Below are 13,917 nucleotides of genomic sequence, written 5' to 3'. Positions count from 1 at the left end.
TGAGTTACAGCCCCGCGTTCGGCTCTGTGCTGACAACTCAGAGCCTGGAGCCTGCTTCGGATCCTGTGTGTGTGTGTCTCTCTCTCTGCCCCTCCCCTGCTCGTTCTCTCTCTCTCTCTCAAAATAAACAAACATTAAAACTAGATTGGAAAAAAAATGACAGCACAGTGATTATAGATGGAGAAATAGAACTCGAGTTACTTCCATTCTGTCATTATATTTTGTGACCCACCCCTCCTCCCCGGAATGTTTATGTGTTTAAAGTTCAAAACTGTCAAACACAGCAAATGGAGAAGTAGGATATGTTTGTGTGGTAAGGACAAATTCTAGTTCATACTTGAAACATTTTACTGAATTTGAGTAAAATCTTTAAAAGTTGACATTTCCTTTTTTTTAATTGTTTAAAAATGGAGAGTGACTCAAGATTATATCCAATCAGTGGTACGATTTAGCAATTTTCCCTAAACTGTATCTTACATCTAATACAAAAGTATTAATGCATTGTTTGCCCCCTTTTTGTGCACTTTAATTTTTTTTTAATCAGAAAAAGTTTTTTTTTTTACTCACATATGTCCAAATTTCAAAACAAAAAATTTTCACTCTCTGCATTTACTTTGTGGTCATTTTACTATTTGTTTCATGATTCCTGAAAATAATGTTTGCCAAAAATGATCCACTCTAAACGACCTGGTACATCCAGACAATGGAATATTATTCAGGACTGAGAAGAGTCATAAAGAGACATGCGGTGAACCTTAAAAGCATGTTAGTGAAAGAAGCCAGTCTGAAAAGGTTACAAACTGTTTACTTATTTATTTTTAATGTTTATTTATTTTTGAGACAGAGCATGAATGGGGGAGGGTCAGAGAGAGAGGGAGACACAGAATCCGAAGCAGGCTCCAGGCTCTGAGCTGTCAGCACGGAGCCCGACGTGGGGCTCGAACTCACAGACTGTGAGATCATGACCTGAGCTGAAGTCGGATGCTTAACCGACAGAGCCACCCAGGCGCCCCGGTTACATACTATTTAAATCCAACTATACGTCGTGGCAAAACTGGAAAAGGGAAAACTGGAGACAGGGGTTGCTGGGGCACCTCAGTCAGTTAAGCATCAACTCTTGATTTCAGCTCAGGTCATGATCTCACGGTTCGTGAGATTGAGCCCCGCGTCAGGCTCTGTGCTGACAGTGCGGAGCCTGCTTGGGATTCTCTCTCCCTCACTCTGCCCCTCCCCCAATCATGCGTTTGCTCTCTCTCTCTCTCTCTCAAAATAAATAAACAAATTAAAAAAAAAAAAAGGATCAGTGGTTGCCAGGGTCTGGGGAAAGGGCGGGATGAACAGGTACAGCACAGAGGTTTTCAGGGCAGTGAGAATATGCTGCATCACATGATGTAGACATGTCAGGACACATTTGTGCAAACACATTGGTGCAAACCTGTAACCAGGAGTAAACTGTAAGGTAAACAAACTTTGGACTTTGGATGACAAAGATGTGTCAAAGTATACTCAGGAATGGTAACAAATGCACCACTCTTTCTGCTGCTAACTCAAAATTCCTCCAAAAAAGGTCTTTTAGAAATCCCCTCTGGGTGTTTAATGAGCTCAGAACACCCCTGGGCACCCCTCCTCCAGACCACTGCGTTAGTCCCCAGGCTCTCCAGCCTTCCCAGCAGCCACACTGGCTTCGAAGGCTGTTTTTCCCGAGCCCCCTCCTGGCTCCTTCTAGCAGCATTTGAATGTGCTCAAGCACTTTCCCACCTTGTCTTCCATCCCCTGCCAGACCCCTTTAGTTTCCTGTACTTGCTGGCTTGACAGGTTCACCTGCTAGACTCTATCGTCAACCCACAGCGGTGTGACCACTGCACCCACCTGGTCACAGAACCTTCCCTTACCCAGTCTAAAAGCAACTTATCAATCAATTAATGCTCACTTTTGAGTATTTATTATTTAAAAAAAATTTTGTTTGAATTATTTTTGAGAGACAGAGCATGAGTGGGGGAGGGGCAGACAGAGGGAGACAGAGAATCTGAAGCAGACTCCAGGCCCTGAGCTGTCAGCACAGAGCCCGACGTGGGGCTCAAACTCAAGAACCGTGAGATCATGACCTGAGCCAAAGTCGGACACTTATCCGACTGAGCCACCAGGCGCCCCTCTTATTATTTTTTAAATATTTTATTTCATTTATTTTTTTTTAGTAGTATCTACACCCAAAGTGGGCCTCGAACCCACAACCCTGAGATCAAGAGTTGCACACTCCACAGACTGAGCCAGCCAGGTGCCCCAGCTGTTTCTTAAATCACTTGACTTTTGACAATTAATCAATGCTTAGCTCTTAAACTGCTCGCCTCCAAGATGCCAGGCTCGCCTGGTCCCTTCTGCCGCTTGGGCTGCTGCTTCCCAGCCTTCCTTGCTAACTCTCTTTTCTCTGCCTGTCTCTTTCCTATCAGAGGTCCTCAGCCTTAGATCCTGAGCCCTCTTATCTCCAGCTCCACAGTGTCCCCGAGTGATCTCACTCACCGTCAGAGTGAGGACACCTAGATCAAAGAAGTGGAGAAGTCTAAGGTCACACTGTGTGACAGCATTTAGAGTGAGGGTGGTGTTTAATCTAAGTCGACTATGAGCTAGACACTGTGTTGGGGATACAGGTGAGAATAAGATGCTATTTCTCCCCCTCCAACTTTTGAACCTACATAGTCCTTCCCTTCTCCCTGCTCTGCCTGTCTAGCTTCAACTCATCTTTAGGTCTTAGTTTAAAATGCCACTTCACCTGGGATGTCTTCCCTGACTACTCTTAAGACTGGCTGGGCTCGTGCTGTCCTGTGTGCCTCACAGCACCCTCCACCTACTCCTTCTAACGATTACTTGTCTATTCTTCCTCACTGGTGCCTCCCTTTCTTTCGGTTGTAAGATCTTTCCTCTGCTTGAGCTGTGAAGAGCAGAACCAGGAGCCTGCCAACTCTCCCATCTTGCCAGGGAAATAGACACTAAGCTCATCGAGAGCAGTGGGGCTGTGCCTGCATGCACCGTCACATCCACGACACCCAGTGCAATGCCTGGTGGATGGTAATTGCCCAGAAACTGTTTGCTCTTCGAAGAATAAATGGAAAAATGAATGAATGAACCGCTTGACTTTATGCTAATCGTTGGAGCAGAACTTTGAGAAATGTCCTATTTCTTGGGCAGAGGAAAGATGATAGAGTAGGAGGGCTATTCTGGAGGTCCCTACCAATCCAGTGATTCTGAATTTGGAAATAGGATCTATTTTTCTTTGTCACTAAAATTCTGAAGAACACTACTTCGCAGAGATATTACTGAAAGTACAGTTTGCTCAAAAGGCGAGAAAACCAATATAGTATACAGCTTGTCAGATGCAGGAGTCTTTCAAATTCAAGTTCTGCTTTTAGTTAGAATAGTATTGCCACCTAGTGGGTAATAAAACATTCTTCCTGGAACTGTATGCCATGAATACTTGGTAAATTATTGTGAATAACGTTATTAACATTCTGAAACTGAATCTAAACAGGCTATTTCAGGAAGAATTCTGTTGGCCTGGTATTTATTGTAACCTAGGGGATTTGACTGACTGCTTATCATGAAGTTAATGGAAATTTCTAATAAGGAAAGGTTTTCAAGATTTCTTTGAAGCTTTTTGTCCTTAAAATACCTTCCACTAAGAGTGTACAAGATACTCTGTTCAAAATGTATTTGACTTAGTTCTTTTCTCTGTGTGGTTACATTACCAACTTAATACACAGGATTGCTTTAGGGTTTGCTTTTGTTCATGTATTTTCATTTAATTTTTTCCAATGTTATTACAAAATTTTCAAACAGTTAAGGCTGAAAAAGTTTTACAGTGAACATCTATACACCCACTACCTGGATTCTACCATTAGCCTTTTACTATATTTGCTTTACCACATCCATCTAAATATCCCCATATCCATGCATGTATTTTGTTTTTGAAGCATTTCAGAATAAACTCTAAATACTTCAAAATCTGTATCATTAATACAGTTTTTCCTTACTGCATTTGTGAAACATTCACATAGTTCAAAAGTAAAAAAGGATTCACTCAAAAGCCTCACTCCTATCCCATTCCCCACTCCCATTAAGTAACCATTTTCCATTTTCAGTACTTTCTGTTTCAGCCTGTTTCTTTTTTATGAAAATATAGGTACAGACACAGATTCTCATTGCTTTCTTCACTAAAGGCAGCATGCTATATATACTCTCTCATTCTACTCTGAATTTAATGATATATCCTGGGAATTCTCTATTTCAAATCTTCTTTTTTTTTAAGTTTTTAAATTTGTTTTGAGAGAGAGAGAGAGAGAGAGAGAAAGAGAAAGAGAAAGAGAAAGAGAAAGAGAGAACACAAGCAGGGGAGGGCAGTGAGAGGGACGGGAGAGACAAGAATCCCAAGTAGGCTCTACACTGTCAGCACAGAGCCTGATGTGGGGCTCGAACTCATTAACCGTGACATCATGACCTGAGCCGAAACCAAAAGTCGGATGCTTAACTGACTGAGCCATCCAGGCACCCAGGCACCCTGGAATTCTCCATTTCAGAGATCTCCCTAATTCTTTCTGGGCTTCATAGTACTACACTGTATATAGATAAACCATAATTTATTCTACCCACCTCCTATCGATATGCAATTTAGCTTGTTTCTGACACCATGGCATTATAAATAATGATGTAGTAAAAAAGGGCTAAACACAAGCTATTTTAAATTTACAGTGGCATACCTTCAGAGTAAATCCCCAAAAGTGGAATTACTAGGTCCAAAGTCAGCATGCATATAGACACTGTAGAAATGCACCGGCACGTAGAGCCAACTTCCACGGGGCTTTGACCTTCTGCACTCGCATTAGCCATGTGCGAGAGAGCTTGTTTCTTCCAGTCTCACCTAGAATGTTCTATTAGTATTGTGTCATCACGCTCTTAATAGCTTAAGATCAAACATTCATCGTCTCATAGTTTCTGTGTGTCAGCAGTCTGCGAGCTGGGCCCTGTGCCCAGGGTCTGTTTACAAGGCTGTAAATGAGGTGTTGGTCAGGCTGTGCTCTCATCTGGAGGCTCCACTGGGGAAGACTCTTACTATGAGCTCATTCAGGTTGTTGGCAGAATTCACTTCTCTGGGGCTGTAAAACTCATCGTGGCTCACTTCTTCAAGGCCAGGAGGAGAAGGTCTCTGTCGTCAGGAAGGTCTAAGTCCTCTGTTGAAGGGCATCCTACTGGTAAGTCAGGGCCACCAGGATAATATCCCTTTTGATTAATTTAAAACCAACTCACTGGGGGGGCGCCTGGGTGGCTCAGTCGGTTAAGCGGCCGACTTCGGCTCAGGTCATGATCTCGCGGTCCGTGAGTTCAAGCCCCACGTCAGGCTCTGTGCTGACAGCTCAGAGCCTGGAGTCTGCTTCAGATTCTGTGTCTCCCTCTCTCTGACCCTCCCCCGTTCATGCTCTGTCTCTCTCTGTCTCAAAAAGAAATAAACGTTAAAAAAATTAAAAAAAAAAAATAAAAGAATTAAAACCAACTCACTGGGACCTTAATTACATTCATAAAATCCAACTGCCTTTTTTTCATTTACTATAACTTATTGCAGGGAATAACTCCAGAGATCAGATATTAGTGGGGGGAGTGTTTTAGAATTCTGCTTACCAGAAGTACACTTGTCAAGCTTTTGGCTATTTGCTAATCTGCAAGGTGAGAATAGTTTCTCAGTGCTCTAATTTGCCTATCTCTGATTAAAAGTGAAGTTGAGTGTTGTTTCATACATATAAGAACCATTTGTATATCTTCTTCCTTGAACTCTCTGTTCCTGTCTTTTGCCCATTTTCCCATTGAGTTGGTGGCTTTTTCCCCTTCAATGTTTTTACAGCTCTTTATAGAATAGGGAAATGAGGCCTTTATCTGTGAAATACACTGCATACATTTTCTCTTAGCTTGTCATTTGTCCTCTGTCTCTGCTTATGGAAATCATCTGATTTTTAAGATGTTGACAATAAATTCAGTTTTTTAAGACAATGTGTCGACCACTACTCTGTAGGCTAAACAAAACAGACCTAAAGGCCCCCATACAGCCCACAGGCCACCATCCATATCATCCTCTGTCTTTTGATTCTGCACCAAGAGCGGACCTAGGCAGCTAACTATATAGAAACATATATATTATACTTATAATTTTTAACATCACTGGAGCAATAAATTGTGGACCTCCATTGGTAATATATTTCACTAGCTCACATCTCTTAGCTGTGCTTACACTTTTACTACATAGAATGGTTTGTCAAAAAATGGTGTAAAAGTTCGTGGTTGCCAAGGTTTTTATGGCCAAATATTTTTCCAATATTTCCACCTCCTCACTCCTCATTTAATCACTTTTAAGTTACTATTTTTAAAAAATTTATTATTTAGAGTTTCAAACACATATAAAAACAGAGGGGACTAGGGCTCCTAGGCGGTTCAGTCAGTTAAGTATCCGACTTTAGCTCAGGTCATGATCTTGCAGCTCATGAGTTCAAACTCCACATTGGCCTCTGTGCTAACAAGCTCAGAGCCTGGAGCCTGCTTCGGATTCTGTGTCTCCCTCTCTCCGCCTCTTCCCCACTCACACTGATTCTGTCTCTCAAAATATGAATAAATTAAAAAAAAAAAACCAGAGGTGACAGAAGAATAAATTCTCATGTATTCATATATGCTAACCTTGGCAGTTACCAACACAAGGCCAATATTCTTTTATTTATACCAGTGGCTCTCAACTATGGGTGACTTTCCCCAGAGGGGTATTTGTCAATGTCTGCATTTTTTTGGTAAGATTTTTTAAGTAATCTCCACACCCATTGTGGGGCTTGAACTCACAACCGCAAGACTAAGAGTCACATGCTCCACCCACTGAGCCAGCGAGGTGCCCCTCAATGTCTGCACTTTTGCTCCTCACAACTGAGGACAGCTCCTGGCAGCTAGAGGGTAGAGACCAGAGATGCTACACAGGACAGCCCCCACGACAAAGAGTTATCTGGCCCCAAATGTCAGTAGCATCCATGTGAAGAAAGCCTGATTTAAGGGGCACCTGGGTTGCTCAGCAGGTTAAGCGTGTGACTTCGGCTCAGCTCATGGTCTTGCAGTTCTTGCATTTGAGCCCCGCGTGGGGCTCTGTGCTGACAGCTCGGAGCCTGGAGCCTGGAGCCTGCTTCGGATTCTCTGTCTGCCTTGCTCCACCCTTCCCCTGCTCGTGCTCTGTCTCTCTCTCTCAGAAATAAATGTCAAAAAAAAGAAAAAAAAAGCCTGATTTAGATCTTTACCTCTCCTTCCTACATTGATTATGTCAAAGCAAATATCAGACATACCATCAATCTATAAATACCATTTACAAATAAAAACCATTATGATAAAAACCACAATACTATTATACCTAATACCTTAACATTAGGTATGTCTTATATATATTAAGGTATACCTTAATATCTTAACGTCGTAAATTATATAGTGTTCAGATTTCTTAGTTCTTAAAAAGTTTTTTTAAGTTTATTTATTTATATGAGGGAGAGAGAGAGTGAGCACACACACACACAAGCTGGGGAGGAACAGACAGAAGGAGAGACAGAATCCCAAGCAGGCTCCGCACCATCAGTGCAGGGCTAGAACTCATAAACTGTGAGACCATGACCTGAGCTGAGATCAAGAGTTGGACACTTAACCGACAGCCCCCCAGGAGCCCCAGGATAAGGACCTCTAACTTCCTGGCAGCCTCTGAGCAATTTGGACCTGGTCTCTTGGGTATGAAATACTGTGATAAACTCCACTCTAGGGACACTGGAAGCACAATCTGATTTAAAACAAGTTATTCGGGGGCACCTGGGTAGCTCAGTTGGTTGAGCATCGGCTTCAGCTCAGGTCATGATCTCGAAGTTCTTGAGTTTGAGCCCCGCATCGGGCTGAAGTGAAGACACGTTTTATAAAATATTTTATAGACACAAATGTTAAGATAGGATTAAAATTATATGCCTTTAAAAATAAATAATAAAATAAAATAAAATAAAATAGCTTTAAGGATGCCTTCCCTTGGCTTCAAGAGCTCTGATGCTATCTTTGTTGACTTTTCTCAGGCTCTGGGCCACCTGAGGTTTTCCTTAGCTAAGCTGTTTCCTCTGGTTTGTTACTTGCTGTAGCACATAGGGTGGCTGACAAGGGGCTCTAACCTTCTAGGAAGGAGGGGGTTCTATCTGTAATCTCAGCACCCCGGCGGTCTCTCCTGGGGTCCTGCCTGTATTACCTTAGTTTTTTTTTTCTAGCTTTATTGCAATATAATTTACATTCAATTCACCTATTTTAAGTGTACAGTTTATGAGTGTTGGTTAATTATAGACAGTCTTGTAACCACCACCACAGTCAAGAACATTTTCTTGACCCTTGAAAAGCCTCCTTGGCCTCAACTACTCTTTAGAGCTTGCGTTTTCCAATACTCTGGAATCACTCAATACTGTGTCTCACTTTCTGTGCTGGTCACCTAGTCTCATTTTCCTGAGAAGCATCTCTGTTTTCATCCTACTTCGCAGACAAGAAGTAACTGACAGGCTTAGTGGTCAGTGACTAAAGAACATTTCCCTGGCTCAATTAGAAGGTCCATTCTAAGCTCTTTTGTGGCCATTTCACCTCCAACCTTTAAGTGTGGTGATCTTTAGTGATCTTGTTATATTTGTGAATACCAGAAGGAGCCCTCACAGGGACACAGAGACGGTCACTGAAGCTGCATCACATGAACAGCAGGATCCTGGAGAGACAGTGCCCCCAGAGTTGTCCCCATGGTTTCTTCCCTTCCCATCCCAGGGACATCCCCCTTTTTCCTAAGCTAACCACTTTTATGAGATATATAACCTGAGATATTCTGCTAAACTGAAACTTATAATAAGAGATATAATTTCTCCCAAGAGGTGGATTAGAATTGTTCTCTTACTGGCTGCTGGAAACCTATTCCCAAGAGCTACTGAGACCGGAAAATGTAACATGGTTAATTGACCAAGCTTCCTCCTGGACTGGGAAGCCATGTGCACAGAAGGCCTCCTTCCCTTTCCTGAACCCAAGTCTGACCACTTTCCTTTCAGCTAATCTTTTTATTAATTAATTAATAAATAAATTAAATAATTAATTAAATAAATAAGTTAATTAATTTTTAGAGAGAGGAGAGAGCACACGCATGTAGCTGAGAGACAGTGGGAGAAAGAGAACCCAGGATCCACGCCCAGCACAGAGCCAACGCGGGGGGTGATCCCACAATCCTGGGATCATGACCTGAGCAGAATCAGAAGTCAGACACTCAACCAACTGAGCCACCCAGGCACCCCCCTTTCAGCTAGTCTTAAACTGTTCCTCTATCTCAAGATTTTTATTGTTTTTTTATATATGCTAATATTTCCATTCATCTTTCATGATCCTCCCGCTGTTTCCTAATGTCCAAGAATACAATCCTGTATCTCCTGTATTATTTCTACATTTCCCAAAAATTTTCTAATGAATTTGTTACTGGAACACATGTTGTGTGTTCATAAACATATTACCAGAGAGGACAGAACTTCCTGAGATTGGTGATGTATAATATCAAAATCTTAAATTCTGGGCTTCATATATCAGAAATCACTCAAAAATTATTCTTTTTGGGGCCCCTGACTGGCTCAGTTGGAAGGGCATGGGACTTGTGATCTCAGGATCATGAGTTTGAGCTCCACATTGGGTACAGAGATCGTTAAAAAATAAACTTAAAAATGTATTATTTTCATTAGGAACAAGATGAACAGATTTTCTTTTTTTCTTCTTTTTTTTAAGATGAACAGATTTCCAAAGAAAAGGTTTTTTCCTGGGAATGCAAGCTTGTGCAGTCACTCTGGAAAGCAGCATGGAGGTTCCTCAAAAAACTAAAAACAGAACTACTCTACAACCCAGCAATTGCACTACTAGGCATTTATTCAAGGGATACAGGTGTGCTGTTTAGAAGGGACACATGCACCCCCATGTTTATAGCAGCACTAGCAACAATAGCCAAAGTATGGAAAGAGCCCAAATGTCCATCGATGGATGAACGGATTAAGATGTGGTATATATATATATATATATATATATATATATATATATATATATATATGTATATATAAATGGAGTCTTACTCGGCAATCAAAAAGAATGAAATCTTGCCATTTGCAACTAGGTGGATGGAACTGGAGGGTATTACGCTAAGTGAAATTAGAGAAAGACAAAAAATCATATGACTTCACTCATATGAGGACTTTAAGAAACAAAACAGATGAACATAAGGGAAGGGAAACAAAAATAATATAAAAACTGGGAGGGGGACAAAACAGAAGAGACTCATAAATATGGAGAATAAACTGAGGGTTACTGGAGGGGTTGTGGGGGGGGGGTGGGCTACATGGGTCAGGGGCACTAAGGAATCTACTCCTGAAATCATTGTTGCACTATAAACTAATTTGGATGTAAATTAAAAAAAAAAAAATTAAAAATAAAACAAGTTAAAAAAGAAAAAAAGAAAGTAGGAAAAAAAAAAGGTTTTTCTCCTTGAGTGCCCTTTTAAACTTTTTTTTTTTTTTTTTTAAGTAATTCTATTCCCAACATGGGGCTCAAACTCACAATCCTGAGATCAAGAGTCACAAGGGAGCCCTTTTAAAATGCAGGAACTGCCTAGCTCTGCTCTTAATACAAAAAAGTTGAAATGAAATGACCATAAGAAGGAAAGGTCACACAAATGGCAGGATGGCTTAGGTACCTGTCTGATCAGCCCAGGAGTGTATGCCGGCTGCTCCCACTCTGAGGTGAGGTGCAAGCAGCTGAGGAGGGCAGAACGGGAAAGCTGAAAAGCTTTCAGTTATGGTTTGAATTGTGTCCCCTTCCTTCCTCCCCAAATCCACAGGCTGAAGTCCTAACTCCCTGTACCTCACAATGTGACCTTATTTGAAGACAGGGTCTTTACAGAGGTAATCAAGTTAAAATGAGAGGGTGGGGGCACCTGGGTGGCTCAGTGGGTTGGGTGTCCAACTTCGGCTCAGGTCACGATCTCGTGGTCTGTGGGTTCAAGACGCACGTCAGGCTCTGTGCTGACAGCTCGGAGCCTGGAGCCTGCTTTGGATTCTGTGTCTCCCTCTTTCTCTGCCCCTTCCCTGCTTCCCCCCCACCCCCAAATAAATACACATTTAAACAAATTTAAAATTTTTTTAAATGATAAGGTGGTATTCAGTTTGGACTGTTATGGCAAAAATACCACAGACTGGGTGACTTGAACAGTAAACAATATTTCTCACAGAGGCCGGGAAGCATGGGTTAAGGTGCCTGCAGATTACGTCCGGCGAAGGCCTGCTTCTTGGTGCCACCTTCTCACTGTGTCCTTACAGGGCGGAAGGAGTGAGGGAGTTCTCTGGGGTCTCTTTCCTAAGGGCACTAATTCCATTTATGATTACTGCCCAAAGGTCTCCACCTTCAAATACTACTGTATCGGGGATTAGGTTTCAAAATTTTGGAGGGACACAAACATTCAGTCTGTAGCAGATCCTAATCCAGTTTGACTGAGGTCCTTACAAAATGGACACAGAGACACATGCGGGAGGAGGAGCATGGGAAGAGGAGTACAGAGAAGATGGCCATCTCCAAGCCAAGGGGACAGGCTTGGGAAAGATGCCCCTTCAACAGTGCTCACAGGGAACCAATGTCTGCCATTTGCAAACCCCTGCAATCCTTCATCTAAACATAACACTTAACAATTTTTGGTTCCCTTTAAACTAATGAGACATAAGACTAATTTTCTCTCTCCTTCACACAAGATGTCCCTCTTAACCCATCAGCTGAGCATGGGTGGTAGTGTACTTCTAGGCCTTCCCCTTCCAAGGGAATCCAAGCATATCCTGGGCAAGGTCCAGGCAAGACTTCCTTTCCCACTATGATGGCTAATTTCAAGTCAACCTGACTGGGCCATGGGGTGCCCAGATATTTGGTCTAACATTATTCTGGGTGTTTCTATGAGGGCATTTTGGGATGAGAATAACATTTAAATAAGTAAATTGAGTAAAGCAAATTGTCTTCTGTAAAATGAGTGCACCTCATCCATCAAGTGAAAGTCTGATTCCGCACCCCGATCCCTCCAATCTCCCCCAGGAAGAGAGAATTCTCCCCACTGATGGTCCTTCAACTGAGACATGGGCCCTTCAACTGAGACATGGGCTCTTCCTGGCTCTACAGCAGGTTCAGGCCTTCAGATCCAAAGTGGGATGTTGCCTCTGCAGACTTTGGACATGCCAGCTGACATAATCACGTGGGCAGATTCCTTCTATCTTATCTACCCTATTGGTTTTGTTTCTCTTGAACAAATATCTAATAACACCTGTCCTCCCTTATGTAGCCAGCCATTCATTCTCACCATATAAACTGACTCAACAAGTTAACTTTTGTAAAATTAGCACTGGGAATTTTGTGAAAACTTTCTCCATGCCCAAATCCTTTCAGAAATGGTCTGGGTTAAAAACAATAACATATAAATAAATATCAGAGGACAGAGAAATTAAGAAGAAAATTTTTGCCTGGAATGCTCTTGTTTTGAAAAAGGAACAGTGACCACCCACTGTAAAATTTCAGCAGTTTCTTTATACAGATGACAACTAGCAGACTCAGCTTTGTCTTGTGTAAATAATTAACTCTTTAGGACCAATAATCACTGTTCTGAAAAGTGAAAATTAAAACATTCCTTTAGGGGCGCCTGGGTGGCTCAGTGGGTTAAGTGTCCAACTTCAACTTAGGTCATGATCTTGGGGTTTGTGGGTTTGAGCCCCATGTCAGGCTCTGTGCTGACAGCTTGGAGCCTGGAGCCTGCTTTGGATTCTGTGTCTCCCTCTCTCTCTGCCCCTCCCCTGCTCACACTCTGTCTGTCTCTCTCAAATAAATAAACATTAAAAAAAAATCGTAAACATGTCTTTAAAATACAAATACACTGGGGCGCCTGGCTGGCTCAGTAGGAACAGATTCAACCCTTGATCTCAGGGTCTGTGTTTGAGCCTCACACTGGGTGCAGCAATTACTGAAATAAAATGAACTTTATAAAATACACTTTAAGAAAAATAAATAAAAAATTAAAAATAAAATACAAATACAATGAAAACAAAAAATTACATATAATGGCTTAACAACAAGGTTTATGTTCAGCATGGATTGTAGTCACTATGTGTTTTATTTTTCATTTACTTGGTACCTTCTAACCGCCTGTTTACTGCCTTTTACCTTAAAGCTGATGTATCATCAACATTAATATACGTCTCATATCATTGATTATTAAAATATTACCTTAAAAATAAAAACCCCAGGGCGCATGGCTAGCTCAGTTGGTAGAACGTGCTACTCTTGATCTCAAGGTCAGGAATTCAAGCCCCACACTGGGCGTAGAGCCTATTTAGAAAAATAAAAAATAATAAAACCCCTAATTCAAGCCCCACACTGGGCGTAGAGCCTATTTAGAAAAATAAAAAATAATAAAACCCCTAATTCCGATACATTGTTTGAATCTGGACTTTTTTCCTGCTTTGTTTTTCACCTTTGTGCATGTCTCAGGTAACCTAAAATGTAAATTCAACTACTATTTGAATATGATTCAGCGCTTTTTGAAGAGAATGCAATGAATTGCTATTTGTTACCCCAGGGCAGTTTTCAGAAAAATAAAAATTATCATATAGTAGACAATGTCTGAACTCTGGCTAAAAACCTTGGGTGCCCGGGTGGCTTAGTCAGTAAAGCATGTGACTCTTGGTTTCGGCTAGAGTTGTGATCTCACTTGTCGTGAGTTCCAGCCCGGCATCAGGCTCTGCGGGCTCTATAGGTTCTGGGCTGGCAGCACGGAGCCTGCTTGGGATGCTGTCTCTCCTCTCT

At 41.8% G+C, this 13,917-nt stretch overlaps 1 pseudogene; it reads right to left on the bottom strand.

Annotated features, from left to right (window-relative positions):
• LOC109252723 (protein numb homolog) overlaps window positions 1-13,917 on the bottom strand; it is a 53,324-nt pseudogene that overhangs the window by 36,608 nt on the left and 2,799 nt on the right.

Source organism: Panthera pardus, unplaced genomic scaffold, assembly GCF_024362965.1.
Source record: "Panthera pardus isolate Hobbes unplaced genomic scaffold, ASM2436296v1 HiC_scaffold_17, whole genome shotgun sequence".
NCBI classification, from domain to species: domain Eukaryota; kingdom Metazoa; phylum Chordata; class Mammalia; order Carnivora; family Felidae; genus Panthera; species Panthera pardus.
The sequence above is the reverse complement of the archived record's forward strand: the minus strand, read 5'-3'. Positions and strand labels throughout refer to the sequence as shown.